Source organism: Magnolia sinica, chromosome 13, assembly GCF_029962835.1.
Source record: "Magnolia sinica isolate HGM2019 chromosome 13, MsV1, whole genome shotgun sequence".
Taxonomy (NCBI): Eukaryota; Viridiplantae; Streptophyta; class Magnoliopsida; order Magnoliales; family Magnoliaceae; genus Magnolia; species Magnolia sinica.
The window spans coordinates 3295472-3309270 of record NC_080585.1 but is presented as its reverse complement, the minus strand read 5'-3'; positions in this window follow the sequence as shown (position 1 = coordinate 3309270).

The following is a 13799-nucleotide window of genomic DNA, read 5'->3' as shown; positions in this document are numbered from 1 at the left end:
TCAAGTTTAGATTTAGGTTAAGGAGTTGAGATTAGGATTAGGTGTAAGTTTGGATTTAAGGATTTGAGAATACATTTAAGTTTTAAGTTTAAGTTTAAGTTAAAGGTTTAGTGAAAGGTTATAAGTTTAGGTTAGGTTTAGGTTTAGGTTATAGGTTAGAGCTTTAGGGAATTGAGAATGGGTTATGGTTTAGGTTTAGGAAATCGGGTTCAGGTTCGGGATTGGGTTTAAGTTTTGGTTTTCAAGTTTAGGTTTAGGTTTAGGTTAGGGAGTTGAGATTAGGATTAGTTGTAGGTTTAGGTTTAGGGAATTGAGTTTAGGTTATAGGTTTAGAGAGAGGTTAGGTTTAGGTTATAGGTTTTGGGATTTGGGAATAGTTTTAGGTTATAAGTATATAGGTTTAGGTTAGGTTATAGGTTAAGGTTTAGGGATTTGAGTTTAGGTTATAGGATTAGGTTACGGTTTAGGTTTAGGTTATAGGTTTTGGGATTTGAGAATGGGTTCGGGTTTAAGTTAAAGGTTTTGGTTTTGGTTTAAGTTTTGGTTTTGGTTTAAGTTATAGGTTTTGGTTTAGGTTATAAGTTTTTGAATTTGAGAATGGGTTCGGGTTTAGGTTATAGGTTTTAGTTTTGGTTTAGAATTATAGGTTTTAAATTAGGTTATAGGTTATAGGTTTATGTTAAGGTTTAGGTTTAGGTTAAAGGTTTTGGGATTTGAGAATGAGTTCAAGTTTAGGTTATAGGTTTTGGGATTTGAGAATGGGTTCGGGCTTAGGTTATAGGTTTCGGTTTTGGTTTAGGTTATAGGTTTTGGTTTAGGTTATAGGTTATAGGTTTTGGTTAAGGTTTAGTTTACGTTATAGGTTTTGGGATTTGAGAATGGGTTCGGGTTTAGGTTATAGGTTTTGGTGTAGGTTATAGGTTTTCAGATTTGAGAATGGGTTCGGGTTTAGGTTATAAGTTTTGGTTTTGGTTTTGGTTTAGGTTATATGTTTTTGGATTTGAGAATGGGTTATGGTTTAGGTTTAGGACGGGTTCAGGTTCGGGATTGGGTTTAAGTTTGGGTTTTTAAGTTTAGGTTTAGGTTTAGGTTAGGGAGTTGAGATTAGGATTAGGTGTATGTTTAGCTTTAGGGAATTGAGTTTAGGTTATAGGTTTAGGGAAAGGTTAGGTTTAGGTAATAGGTTTTGGGATTTGGGAATAGTTTTAGGTTATAAGTATAGGTTTAAGTTAGGTTATAGGTTAAGGTTTAGGGATTTGAGTTTAGGCTATAGGTTTAGGTTTAGGTCTAGGTCTAGGTTTAGGGAATTGAGTTTAGGTTATAGGTTTAGGGAAAGGTTAGGTAAAGGTTATAGGTTTTAGGATTTGAGAATAGTTTTAGGTTATAAGTATAGGTTTAAGTTAGGTTATAAGTTAAGGTTTAGGGATTTCAGTTTAGGTTATAGGATTAGGTTTAGGGATTTGAGTTTAGGTTATAGGTTTAGGTTTAGGTTTTAGGTCTAGGTTTAGGTTTAGGTTTGGGTTTTGGGATTTGAGAATGGGTTCGGATTTAGGTTATAGGTTTTGGTTTTGGTTTAGGTTAAGGTTTTGGAATTTGATAATGGGTTCGAGTTTAGGTTATAGGTTATATGTTTTGGTTTTGGTTTAGGTTATAAGTTTTGATTTAGGTTATAGGTTAACGGTTTAGGTTAAGGTTTAGGTTTAGGTTATAGGTTTTTGGATTTGAGAATGAGTTCGGGTTTAGCCTATAAGTTTTGGCTTTGGGTTAGGTTATAGGTTTGGTTTAGGTTATAGGTTATAGGTTTAGGTTTAGGTTTAGGTTATAGGATTTAAGAATGGGTTCGGGTTTAGGATATAGGTTTTGATTTTGGCTTAAGTTATATGTTTTGATTTAGGTTATAGGTTAAAGGTTTAGGTTTTTGGTTTTGGTTTTGGTTTTGGTTTTGATTTAGGTTATAGGTTATAGGTTTTGGTTAAGGTTTAGGGAAAGGTAATAGGTTTTGATTTAGGTTATAGGTTATAGGTTTAGGTTTTGGTTTTGATTTAGGTTATAGGTTATGGGTTTAGGTTAAGGTTTAGGTTTAGGTTATAGGTTTTGGGATTTGAGAATGGGTTCGGGTTTAAGTTATAGGTTTTGGTTATAGGTTAAGGTTTAGGTTTAGGTTTAGGTTTAGGTTTAGGTTATAGGTTTAGGGATTTGAGAATGGGTTCGGGTTTAGGTTATAGGTTTTGGTTATAGGTTATAGGTTTAGGTTAAGGTTTAGGTTTAGGTTAAAGGTTTTGGGATTTGAGAATGAGTTCAAGTTTAAGTTATATGTTTTAGTTTTGGTTTAGGTTATAGGTTTTGGTTTAGGTTATACGTTTAGGTTTAGGTTATAGGTTTTGGGATTTGAGAATGGGTTCAGGCTTAGGTTATAGGTTTTGGTTTTGGTTTAGGTTATAGGTTTTGGTTTAGGTTATAGGTTATAGGTTTAGGTTAAGGTTTAGGTTTACGTTATAGGTTTTGGGATTTGAAAATGGGTTCGGGTTTAGGTTATAGGTTTTGGTTTAGGTTATAGGTTTTGGGATTTGAGAATGGGTTCGGGTTTAGGTTATAAGTTTTGGTTTTGGTTTTGGTTTTGGTTTAGGTTATAAGTTTTGGGATTTGAGAATGGGTTATGGTTTAGGTTTAAGAAATTGGGTTCAGGTTCGGGATTGGGTTTAAGTTTGGGTTTTCAAGTTTAGGTTTAGGTTTAGGTTAGGGAGTTAAGATTAGGATTAGGTGTAGGTTTATGTTTAGGGAATTGAGTTTAGGTTATAGGTTTAGGGAAAGGTTAAGTTTAGGTTATAGGTTTTGGGATTTGGGAATAGTTTTAGGTTATAAGTATAGGTTTAGGTTAGGTTATAGGTTAAGGTTTAGGGATTTGAGTTTAGGTTTAGGTCTAGGTTTAGGTTTAGGGAATTGAGTTTAGGTTATAGGTTTAGGGAAAGGTTAGGTTTAGGTTATAGGTTTTGGAATTTGAGAATAAAATTAGGTTATAAGTATAGGTTTAGGTTAGGTTATAAGTTAAGGTTTAGGGATTTGAGTTTAGGTTATAGGATTAGGTTTAGGTTTAGGTTTAAGGATTTGAATTTAGGCTATAGGTTTAGGTTTAGGTTTAGGTTTGGGTTTTGGGATTTGAGAATGGGTTCGGGTTTAGGTTATAAGTTTTGGTTTCGGTTTTGGTTAAGGTTATAGGTTTTGGGATTTGATAATGGGTTCGGGTTTAAGTTATAGGTTATAGGTTTTAGTTTTGGTTTAGGTTGTAGGTTTTGATTTAGGTTATAAGTTAACGGTTTAGGTTAAGGTTTAAGTTTAACTTACAGGTTTTTTAGATTTGAGAATGGGTTTGGGTTTAGGCTATAGGTTTTGGTTTTGGTTTTGGTTATAGGTTTTGATTTAGGTTATAAGTTTTAGGTTTAAGTTATAGGTTATAGGATTTGAGAATGTGTTCGGGTTTAGGATATAGGTTTTGGTTTTGGTTTTGATTATATGTTTTGATTTAGGTTATAGGTTATAGGTTTTGGTTTTGGTTTTGATTTAGGTTATAGGTTATAGGTTTAGGTTAAGGTTTAGGGAAAGATAATAGGTTTTGATTTAGGTTATAGGTTATAGGTTTAGGTTTAGGTTTTGATTTATGTTATAGGTTATAGGTTTAGGTTAAGGTTTAGGTTTAGGTTTAGGTTATAGGTTTTGGGATTTGAGAATGGGTTCGGGTTTAGGTTATAGGTTTTGGTTATAGGTTATAGGTTTAGGTTAAGGTTTAGGTTTAGGTTATAGGTTTTGGGATTTGAGAATGGTTTCGGGTTTAGGTTATAGGTATTGGTTTTGGTTTAGGTTATAAGTTTTGGAATTTGAGAATGGGTTCGGGTTTAGGTTATAAGTTTTAGTTTTGGTTTAGGTTTAGGTTATAGGTTTTTGGATTTGAGAATGGGTTATGGTTTAGGTTTAGGAAATCGGGTTCAGGTTCGGGATTGGGTTTAAGTTTGAGTTTTTAAGTTTACGTTTAGGTTTATGTTAGGGAGTTGAGATTAGGATTAGGTGTAGGTTTAGCTTTATGGAATTGAGTTAAGCTTATAGGTTTAGGGAAAGCTTAGGTTTAGGTTATAGGTTTTGGGATTTAGGAATAGTTTTAGGTTATAAGTATAGGTTTAGGTTAGGTTATAGGTTAAGGTTTAGGGATTTGAGTTTAGGCTATAGGTTTAAGTTTAGGTCCAGGTTTAGGTTTAGTGAATTGAGTTTAGGTTATAAGTTTTGGGATTTGAGAATAGTTTTAGGTTATAAGTATAGGTTTAAGTTAGGTTATAAGTTAAGGTTTAGGGATTTGAGTTTAGGTTATAGGATTAGGTTTAGGTTTAGGTTTAGGGATTTGAGTTTATGTTATAGGTTTAGGTTTAGGTTTTAGGTTTAGGTTTAGGTTTAGGTTTGGGTTTTGGAATTTGAGAATGGGTTCGGGTTTAGGTTATAGGTTTTGGTTTAGGTTATAGGTTTTGGGATTTGATAATGAGTTCGGGTTTAGGTTATAGGTTTTGGTTTTGGTTTAGGTTATAGGTTTTGATTTAGGTTATAGGTTAACGGTTTAGGTTAAGGTTATAGGTTTTTGGATTTGAGAATGAGTTCGAGTTTAGGTTATAAGTTTTGGTTTTGGTTTAGGTTTAGGTTTAGGTTATAGGTTTTTGGATTTGAGAATGGGTTATGGTTTAGGTTTAGGAAATCAGGTTCAGGTTCGGGATTGGGTTTAAGTGTGGGTTTTCAAGTTTAGGTTTAGGTTTAGGTTAGAGAGTTGAGATTAGGATTAGGTGTAGGTTTAGCTTTAGGGAATTGAGTTTAGGTTATAGGTTTAGGGAAAGGTTAGGTTTAGGTTGTAGGTTTTGGGATTTGGGAATAGTTTTAGGTTACAAGTATAGGTTTAAGTTAGGTTATATGTTAAGGTTTAGGGATTTGAGTTTAGGCTATAGGTTTAGGTTTAGGGAATTGAGTTTATGTTATAGGTTTAGGGAAATGTTAGGTTTAGGTTATAGGTTTTGGGATTTGAGAATAGTTTTAAGTTATAAGTATAGGTTTAGGTTAGGTTAATAGGTTAAGGTTTAAGGATTTGAGTTTAGGTTATAGGATTAGGTTATGGTTTAGGTTTATGTTATAGGTTTTGGGATTTGAGAATGTGTTCGGGTTTAGATTATAGGTTTTGGTTTTGGTTTAGGTTATAGGTTTTGGTTTTGGTTATAGGTTTAGGTTATAGGTTTTTGGATTTGAGAATGGGTTCAGGTTTAGGTTATAGGTTTTGGTTTAGGTTATAGGTTTTGATTTAGGTTATAGGTTATAGGTTTATGTTAAGGTTTAGGTTTAGGTTAAAGGTTTTGGGATTTGAGAATGAGTTCAAGTTTAGGTTATAGGTTTTGGTTTTGGTTTAGGTTATAGGTTTTGGTTTAGGTTATAGGTTTAGGTTTACGCTATTGGTTTTGGGATTTGAGAATGGGTTCGGGTTTAGGTTATAGGTTTTGGTTTAAGTTATAGGTTTTTGGATTTGAGAATGGGTTCGGGTTTAGGTTATAAGTTTTGGTTTTGGTTTAGGTTTAGGTTATAGGTTTTTGAATTTGAGTATGGGTTAGGGTTTAGGTTTAGGAAATTGGGTTCAGGTTCGAGATTGGGTTTAGGTTTAGGTTTAGGTTATAAGATATAGGTTTAGGGAATTGAGAATAGGTTAAGGTTTAGGTTTAGGAAATCGGGTTCGGGTTCGGGATCGGGTTTATGTTTGTGTTTTCAAGTTTAGGTATAGGTTTAGGTTAGGGAGTTAAGATTAGGATTAGGTGTAGGTTTAGGTTTAGGGATTTGAGAATACATTTAGGTTTTAGGTTTAGGTTTAGGTTTTAGGTTTTAGGTTAAGGTTTAGGTTTAGATTAAGGTTGAGGTTTAGGTTATAGGTTAAGGTTTTAGGTCATAGGTTTTGGTTTAGGTTAAGGGTATGGTCCCTACAAATACAGATATAAACATGGCCATTCGACGCAAATGCCAGGCCCTTCTAATGCTGTCCATAAAAAATGGATAGCTTCATCATGGTCATAATAGCGGTTCCCTCTTTCCAGGGAACCCCGCTCTTCCGAATAGCTCTGACGCACATCCGGGTCTGCTCCATTAATTTCGATCAAATACATAAACACGGCCTGTCCAAATGGCCAGGCCCCTCCAATGCTGTCTATAGGAAATGGACAGCTTCATCATGGTCATAATAGCGGTTCCCACCTTCCAGGGACCCCCGCTCTTCCGGATAGCTCCGACGCACATTTAGGTCTGCTCCATCAATTTCGAGCAGCGGTTCATAAATACGGCCTGTCCAAATGGCTAGGTCACTCCAATTATGATTCAAAGAAGAGAACTTGAGGGTTTTCCTTACCTTCGATTGTATGCTTCCAAGGTGCAGATGACCCCTGAAAGACACATACATCCTAGGAATCGATCGCTTCTCAAAATCGCAGACTGTTTTGTTTTGAAACTCGTTCATCTCACCTGAAAAACCAGCTGAAGCAGATCACTCTGAAAAACAGAAACAGGTGCAAAGGCAACAACTATGAAGACAAATTGTAATTAGAGTTTCAATGCTCAAAATAAAAAGAGATGGTATGAAATACCTCAGATATTTCATGGCCAACGTTTTGGACATGAATAACCTTAGAAGGCTCTGTCATCTTAGCAGATCTCTGCAGCAAGCAAAATGGCAGAGAATCTAGGAATTTCACTATTCACTATTTACATACAGGTAAAATATAGTTGAATTCAATGTAAAGAAAAACAATCACAACCAATTCATGCCATTTACTTCAACATATAAATTTAGGGGGAAAAAACTAGTAATCTTTATAGATGAGGGCCATGTAAGCCCAACTTTCATTGATCCAGACCGTACATATGGTGATAACTAGACACTCTAGATCTAGACCGCTGCTAGAAACTAGACACTTTACCCACAGAAGATTCTAGCCAATCCATGTCCATGGAGAGACCTTTTGAATTAATGAACAATCAAAAGTTTCAATTAAGCGAATCGAAAATTAGGTGGCATGGCATGCAACAAGGTTATTACATGCCATCTCACAAAGACTACACAAAAGCGTAGGCTAAATCAGATGATCCCAGCCCTTTGAGTGTGGGTTTATTTTCTCACCACCATCTGTTTTTACATATCATAGATAATTAGCATCATCAAAACCAACAACATATAAGTATACATGTTATCAAATGTACAGTAAGATCTAATCACTTTAAGACCCGGCTGAACATCGAATCTAAATTCTCGAGTTTTTGAATATGTCAGAGTTTCTCTGATGGCAACTCACTATTAGGATTTTATAATGAGGATGGTGTTAGTAGCTTCCATTGGCCTTCCATGTATATTGAACAGTCCCATAAAGTGGCACACATGAAGAAGATGAGATCTGTACACTATGCATCTAGTGGCCCTGTTATGGATGGTATGATGGACCATACAAAAATCACATTGCACTAAACAATACAAACTGCTGATTCCTAAATTACATTAACCAACAGATTAACCTTTTGACACTGTGTCTAAAAGGTAAACTCTGTAGTCTAATCCAGATAAAGCAATCCAAGAGATATTGAATCAATGAAAAAAGAAATCCAAACTCACTTGGCTTGTAGATGTTTATAGAACGACACACTTCCCCTTCCTTCATGAGTCAAGATCAACATCGGCACCATCTTCCTCAGCTTCATCTTCTGGGTCATTTCCAAGATCTAAAAAAGTCAATGAATAACCATTAAAATGCTTCATCTTCTAGGTTCATTTCCAAGATCTTATATAAGTTCATTTCCTGCTACATCCTTTTGTGTAAATTGCTTGGTGAATTTTTCCCAACCTAGATCCTTAGTTGTTTAATTTTCTTGTGTGTAAATTGCTAAATCTATCACCAAAAATCAGATTCTTCTTCTAGGTGATCAGATTTCTTTTGCCGAATGGTGTTGATTTTTGTGTCTTTCCCAACCTGATTCTATATGTGGATTTGTACGTATTTTTTGAAACCTGATTTTTTTTTTTCTACTGATCCATAGATAATACCATGTTGACTTTGAATCATCCAAGATCATATCTTTTTTCCCATTGAATTGTTCTCTGCACACATGCTAAATTTTAATTGAATTGTGAACGTCATTCACAGTAAACTTGCTGGCTTTGCTGAACTTTCAGGGCTCACCATATGTGTTGGATCACAAAGCTCCAACTAGTAGAAGTTTTTATCAATATCTGAACCATATATATAAATAGCAAATGACATAATACAAATATTAAAGGCAAGAAAAAGGGAAAGAAAGTTCAGGCAAAGTCATCTTGCAATGAGGAAATTTACCTGTGTAAAATATGTAATCAACTGTGCCAATGAAATCTCTAGTGCACTTTGTGAACTGCGGTTCATTAGTCGTGGGGTCCATTTTCCTTCTTTGTTGCTCCAAACCAATTCCAACTCCCACCATCCTTACAAAGGATGAGTATGCACTGACCTGTAACAAACACATTGTCACAACTTGTGCAAAGTAAGTGGGTGGTTCAAGGGAAGTGGTAGCAGGCTGAAGTTTTACCATTGGAAGTTGATGAATTAATTTGTTTGCAGGATGCAAGATTCCAAGAGTGTCTACTGTCAAGTCAGGATGCAACTCATCCACCTTCCCCATAGCCAGATGTTCATTCAACACTTGTGATGTAAAATTATACATTGGCAATTGCAAAGAATGCAAAGAAATCAATTGACACTGTGAATTGGAAAAATGAAAAATTGAAGATCATCTATTCTGAGATTCCACATAGAAAGCACACACCTTCCCAGCAATCAATTTAATCCTCATAATGCTAATAGTTTTACATGTACTTCCATGAATGACTTCGGAACCTTTTGCATTCTTTGTCAAATGATGGAAAGCTATTTCACCCTACAAACATTAAAATAATCTGAAAGAGATTGCTTGATCACAGTCAAATCCAATAATAAATAAAACATGCCACCAAATTTCATGGAATGGAATCATATACCTACTTTACACAAAACAACACCCCTATATGAAGTGTAACTAGAGCACATTCCCTACTTTAATGGATTCAACTTTTGCAACATAAGCAAGTAAAAATCAAGCCACAAGTCAAACTGAAAAGAGTGCTCAACTAAGTTACAATTTAGGTGTGGCGGTAAGGATTTTTTTTCTTTTTCTTTTTTACTTTTTATGGCATTACTATGAGGGATTTACAAACTATTGCAGTAAATAAATGGAGATATGCTGTCTGTGACTCTACATGCACATTAACATTACAATAACATATAAGCAACATTTGCAAGACAATTCATGAAGGTCTTGCAGGATACACTATGGTATTATTACCAACTCAATGATATCAACATGCACAAAAAATAACATAAACTATCTCAACCAGAAACAAAGTCACAATGCAATAACTTCCCAATCATTATACAAAGCATTGTTACATGATTAATCCCGAGAATAGCAAGGAAGAAAATGTGAGGGACCAGCTGAACAAGGGCATTGTACCTGATGACATTGATGTTCATTGCCTAGCAGGTCCAATTAAGGCCTGGTTTAGAGAGCCTCCTGCAGGAGTACTCCGAATGCCATTTCAATGTCTTATAGAAAGAAAAGTGGAAAAAAAAGGAAAAGAAAAGAAAAACCCACTTGAGTTCTTTGAAACCCGTACCATAAAGCTTGAGTTGTGTTTCAAGATCATGGCTCCCACTCGAATCACCTCCACTACTGCCAATGGGCTGTTTATCAATCAACTGCCTCCTTTTCTTGGTCATCGCTTCTTCAAGAATTCAACTTATCAAATATCAAAATACTATCAAACAGATCTCAAACCAATTTCCAAAGAAAAGCAACTTTAATTCAATGAAATCATCAATGAAAATAGAGAATTCTGCATGAAAAAACACTAAAAAAAAAAATGAACTTTTTCTGTGGCACTCTTTCTTTGCACCAAGGCCACATCTCTTCTGGTAAGCTTTCACGTCAAATTAATGTGTATGATAACCATCAGTAATTTTTCAGCAACGATCCAGAATAAGAAAGAAAGAACCAACATACAGAGGTGAAAGAGAAGGAATAAACATACACAAGTGTAAGACATGCAAAGTTGTAGGGTCTCTCCAATTACAGCTAGCAAATGTCTTCTTTGCACACACAACACAATTCGATAATGATATTCAGACAATCACTGTAAGAGTCTCTCCAATTACAGCTACAAGAACATTTGTGTCTAGGTCCCATAAAGTGACAATATCCTCTGCAGCAATATAGCTAGAACAGAGCCATTGCCAGAAAATACAGCAGTTGTCATTGACCTTTTCTTGCATGGAAATCAAGTTCTCAATCAGAACGTGGATTAGAGTAGTCCAATCTCTGTCATTTTTGGCTCATTGCTCACCAATGTAGTGACAACCGGTGCATAGTCCCAATCACTATAAATAAATAGAAAACGAGATGTGAAAATCTTATTTAAGGCATGCATTTGTAAAACTAAAGATTTTACATATATTCCAACCATCCACATTCAAAAGAAAAGAAAAAAAAATTGCTAATTTTATGAAGTGACACATTTCATTACAAAGATTATCTGAAAATAAACAATTATAAATAAATAGAACATGAGATGTGAATTTCTGAGCTAAGGCATGCATGTGTAGATCTAATGATTCTATGTGTACTCCAACCATCCACACTCAAAAGAAAAGAAAAGAAAAGAAAAATCTTCTCTTTTTGTTTGGCTGAATTTTATGAACTAACACCATTCATTTGAAAAATTAGCTGAAAATAAAATATAAAAACAATAGAAAATGAGATGCAAAAATCTGATCGAAGGCATGCATTTGTACATTTAATGATTCTACATGTATTCCAACCATCCACACTCAAAAGAAGAAGAAAAGAAATATTAATTTTGCTGAATTTTATGAATTGACACCATTCATTCCAAAAATTACTTGAAAATAGAAAGTTAACAAAAAATGAAAATGAGATGCAAAAAATTGAACTATGGCATGCATGTGTAGATTTAAAGATTCTACATGTATTCCAACCATCCATGCTCAAAAGAAAATAGAAGAAAAAGCTGACACTATTCATTACAGCTGACACTATCCATGTATTTTGTGAATTTCAGTCCATGTAAGATGAACAAACATCCCTTGTAATACGATGAGCCAAAAGAGCTCAAAACTACTCTACACATGATAGGAAAAGTGATAACAGGCGGGAAAAAGTTTCAGACCTTGAAGAAGGCTCCTTAGCTGACTCTTCGATCACCTAAGATGACTCAGACAAAGGTGTAGAGCTCTTGTCAGTATTTGGGCCATTTGTGAAGATTGCATTAAGCCCAAAACTAGCATCAAAGCTTCCGAAACTCAATCCACTTCTCTCAGCTTCAGGGACATGAAGATGGTTTGGAATGATGACGTGTTTGTCTGAGAAATGCAAATCCTCTAGCTTCTGTTCCAGCGTCACTGTTACCTCTTGAGTCTGCAGCACTAGACGTAAATAGTGACAGAGAACTGACTTCTTAGTAGCCTTGATGCATAAATCAATCAAGCAAAACTCAATGACCTAAACTTGAATCAGCCGTATTTTCAAAGCACAATTTGACATGCCCGTGCAGCAAATGTTTATAAAAAGATCAACCATTGAAACCTTAGAAATGAGTTGTATATTCACATTTTGAACTTTATCTTGGCACATACAAAAGAACAATAAAAATAAATTCAGATCACTTCAACCTCTTTTATTGTACTATTAAGTCATATTATAATGTTTTTTTTTTTTTTTTGAATGGTAGCTAGTAGCTACTAAGAAGTCAAAGAGTGAAGTTTTGTATGAAAGATTTATATATATATATATATATATATATATATATATATATATATATATATATATATATATATATATATATATATATATATATATATATAAATGAACGGATAGAAATTATAAATAGATTCGATACCTGAAAGTTGCAAAATGCAAATACAGTCTATTAGTTCTAATTCCAGAGCTTATCTGCAAGTTGCATGCAAGTGATAATGGAGAGATCTATGAGCCTAGATGCAATATCCTGATACCTGCAGCCATCAATGGCAATTGTACACACATTAGTACTAAGATTTAGTGACTAAAATCATCCACTGAAAGAGTCATCATCCAAGATCATATCTAAGGCATAATCATAATAGTGAACCTGTCCTTGCAGTCCACATAAATTGAAGTCATCTTGTATATAATCCTTATCAACTTCACAAAGGAGCTCATTTCCTCTCAAGCCACAAAACCAAGAGATCCATGATGAATCATCTCCCTCAGAACAGCTAAGTTTTGTCTCTTCGCTGCCTATCTCTGAGAGGTCTTTAAAATAAAAATAACCCAGTTTAGAAATTAGGATTCAAAGAAATAAAATAATGCAAAGATATAAGAAAAGATATACCCAGAACAAGTTGTTAGGAGAAAAGGCCTTTTATTTGAGACAAGCAAATGCATTGCAATGAATTTGAGACCATCCAAGTGCTAACGCAGGCTTCAACAGTAACCAAGTGTTTCAAATAAATGTAGTTTTTTCATATTAAGATTGGGAACAAGTTGTGACTAGAGAATTGTGGGAAAAGAATAGCTCCCTCAAACGCCACGACCCCGCGTTATAGGTGAATCTGTTTTTGGGAAATATATTGCATGCAAAAGAGATTGACCTTATCATATTTCATAATCTATCATCCAAAAAACAAAAAGCATGTCATTCTAGTTCAAAAACAGAAATTTCATCCTATTTACATGTCATGTTCGTTGCCAAGATATATATATTCATCTGTTGTGTTGTAGCTCACCCTATAGTTGCAAAAAAATCATCTACCATTTTTTCCTGCTTCATAATCTCACAATTCCTACAAACTTTGGGCTTCAAAATGGTTATTTACTACTAGTTTCTGCATCCACTCCCACAACCACTTCCTACTATTTTTAACAGCTAAGGTTCAGCTTGAGTGATTAAGATATCCATCAGTTATATGTATTCAAGAGGAACTATCCACATTCGCTGAAAAATCCTACAGATTGGTGGCTAGGATCTCTTAATCTTGGGAGATTTTTTTTAGTTTGGTGCATCCATGGTGCACCATCCACAACACAACAGACCGATGATCTGGATCAGTGAACCATGGCCCCACTTATACAAACCGAAAACCTGATTACACTGCATTAACTTTGGGTCGGGGATCAAATATTTTGTCAACATTCTATCAGCTATTTTGGACTGCTTAGGTTCAGTTGTGTATTAGACCCAACTCCCTAAATCCCCACATCCCTAAATCCCCAAATCCCTAAATCCATAAATCTCCAAATTCCTAAATCCCCAAATCGTTTCAATTGGTATTGAGATTGAGAGAGAGAGATACCTCACTGCATATTCAAGTTCGCGGTTTGTCTTTTGACCTCAATCCCATCCAGACGAATCGGTTGACGTCGTATCTCCACCTTCTCCTTCTTCTTCTCCCTCTTACAGCGAAAGGGGGTTTTGAAAACCCTAGCGAGAGAGACAGAGAGGGAAATGGGGCTGAGATAAAGAGAGAGGCTGAGGGAGCGCAAGAGATCGACAGAGGGCTGAGTGAGAGAGAGAGAGAGAGAGAGAGAGAGAGAGAGAGGGGGGCGGAGAGGGCGAGGGAGGGTGAGTCGCGTGTGGGCGAGAGAGAGAGAGAGAGGGGGGGCATTTGCTTTTGTGAAATTGGGTG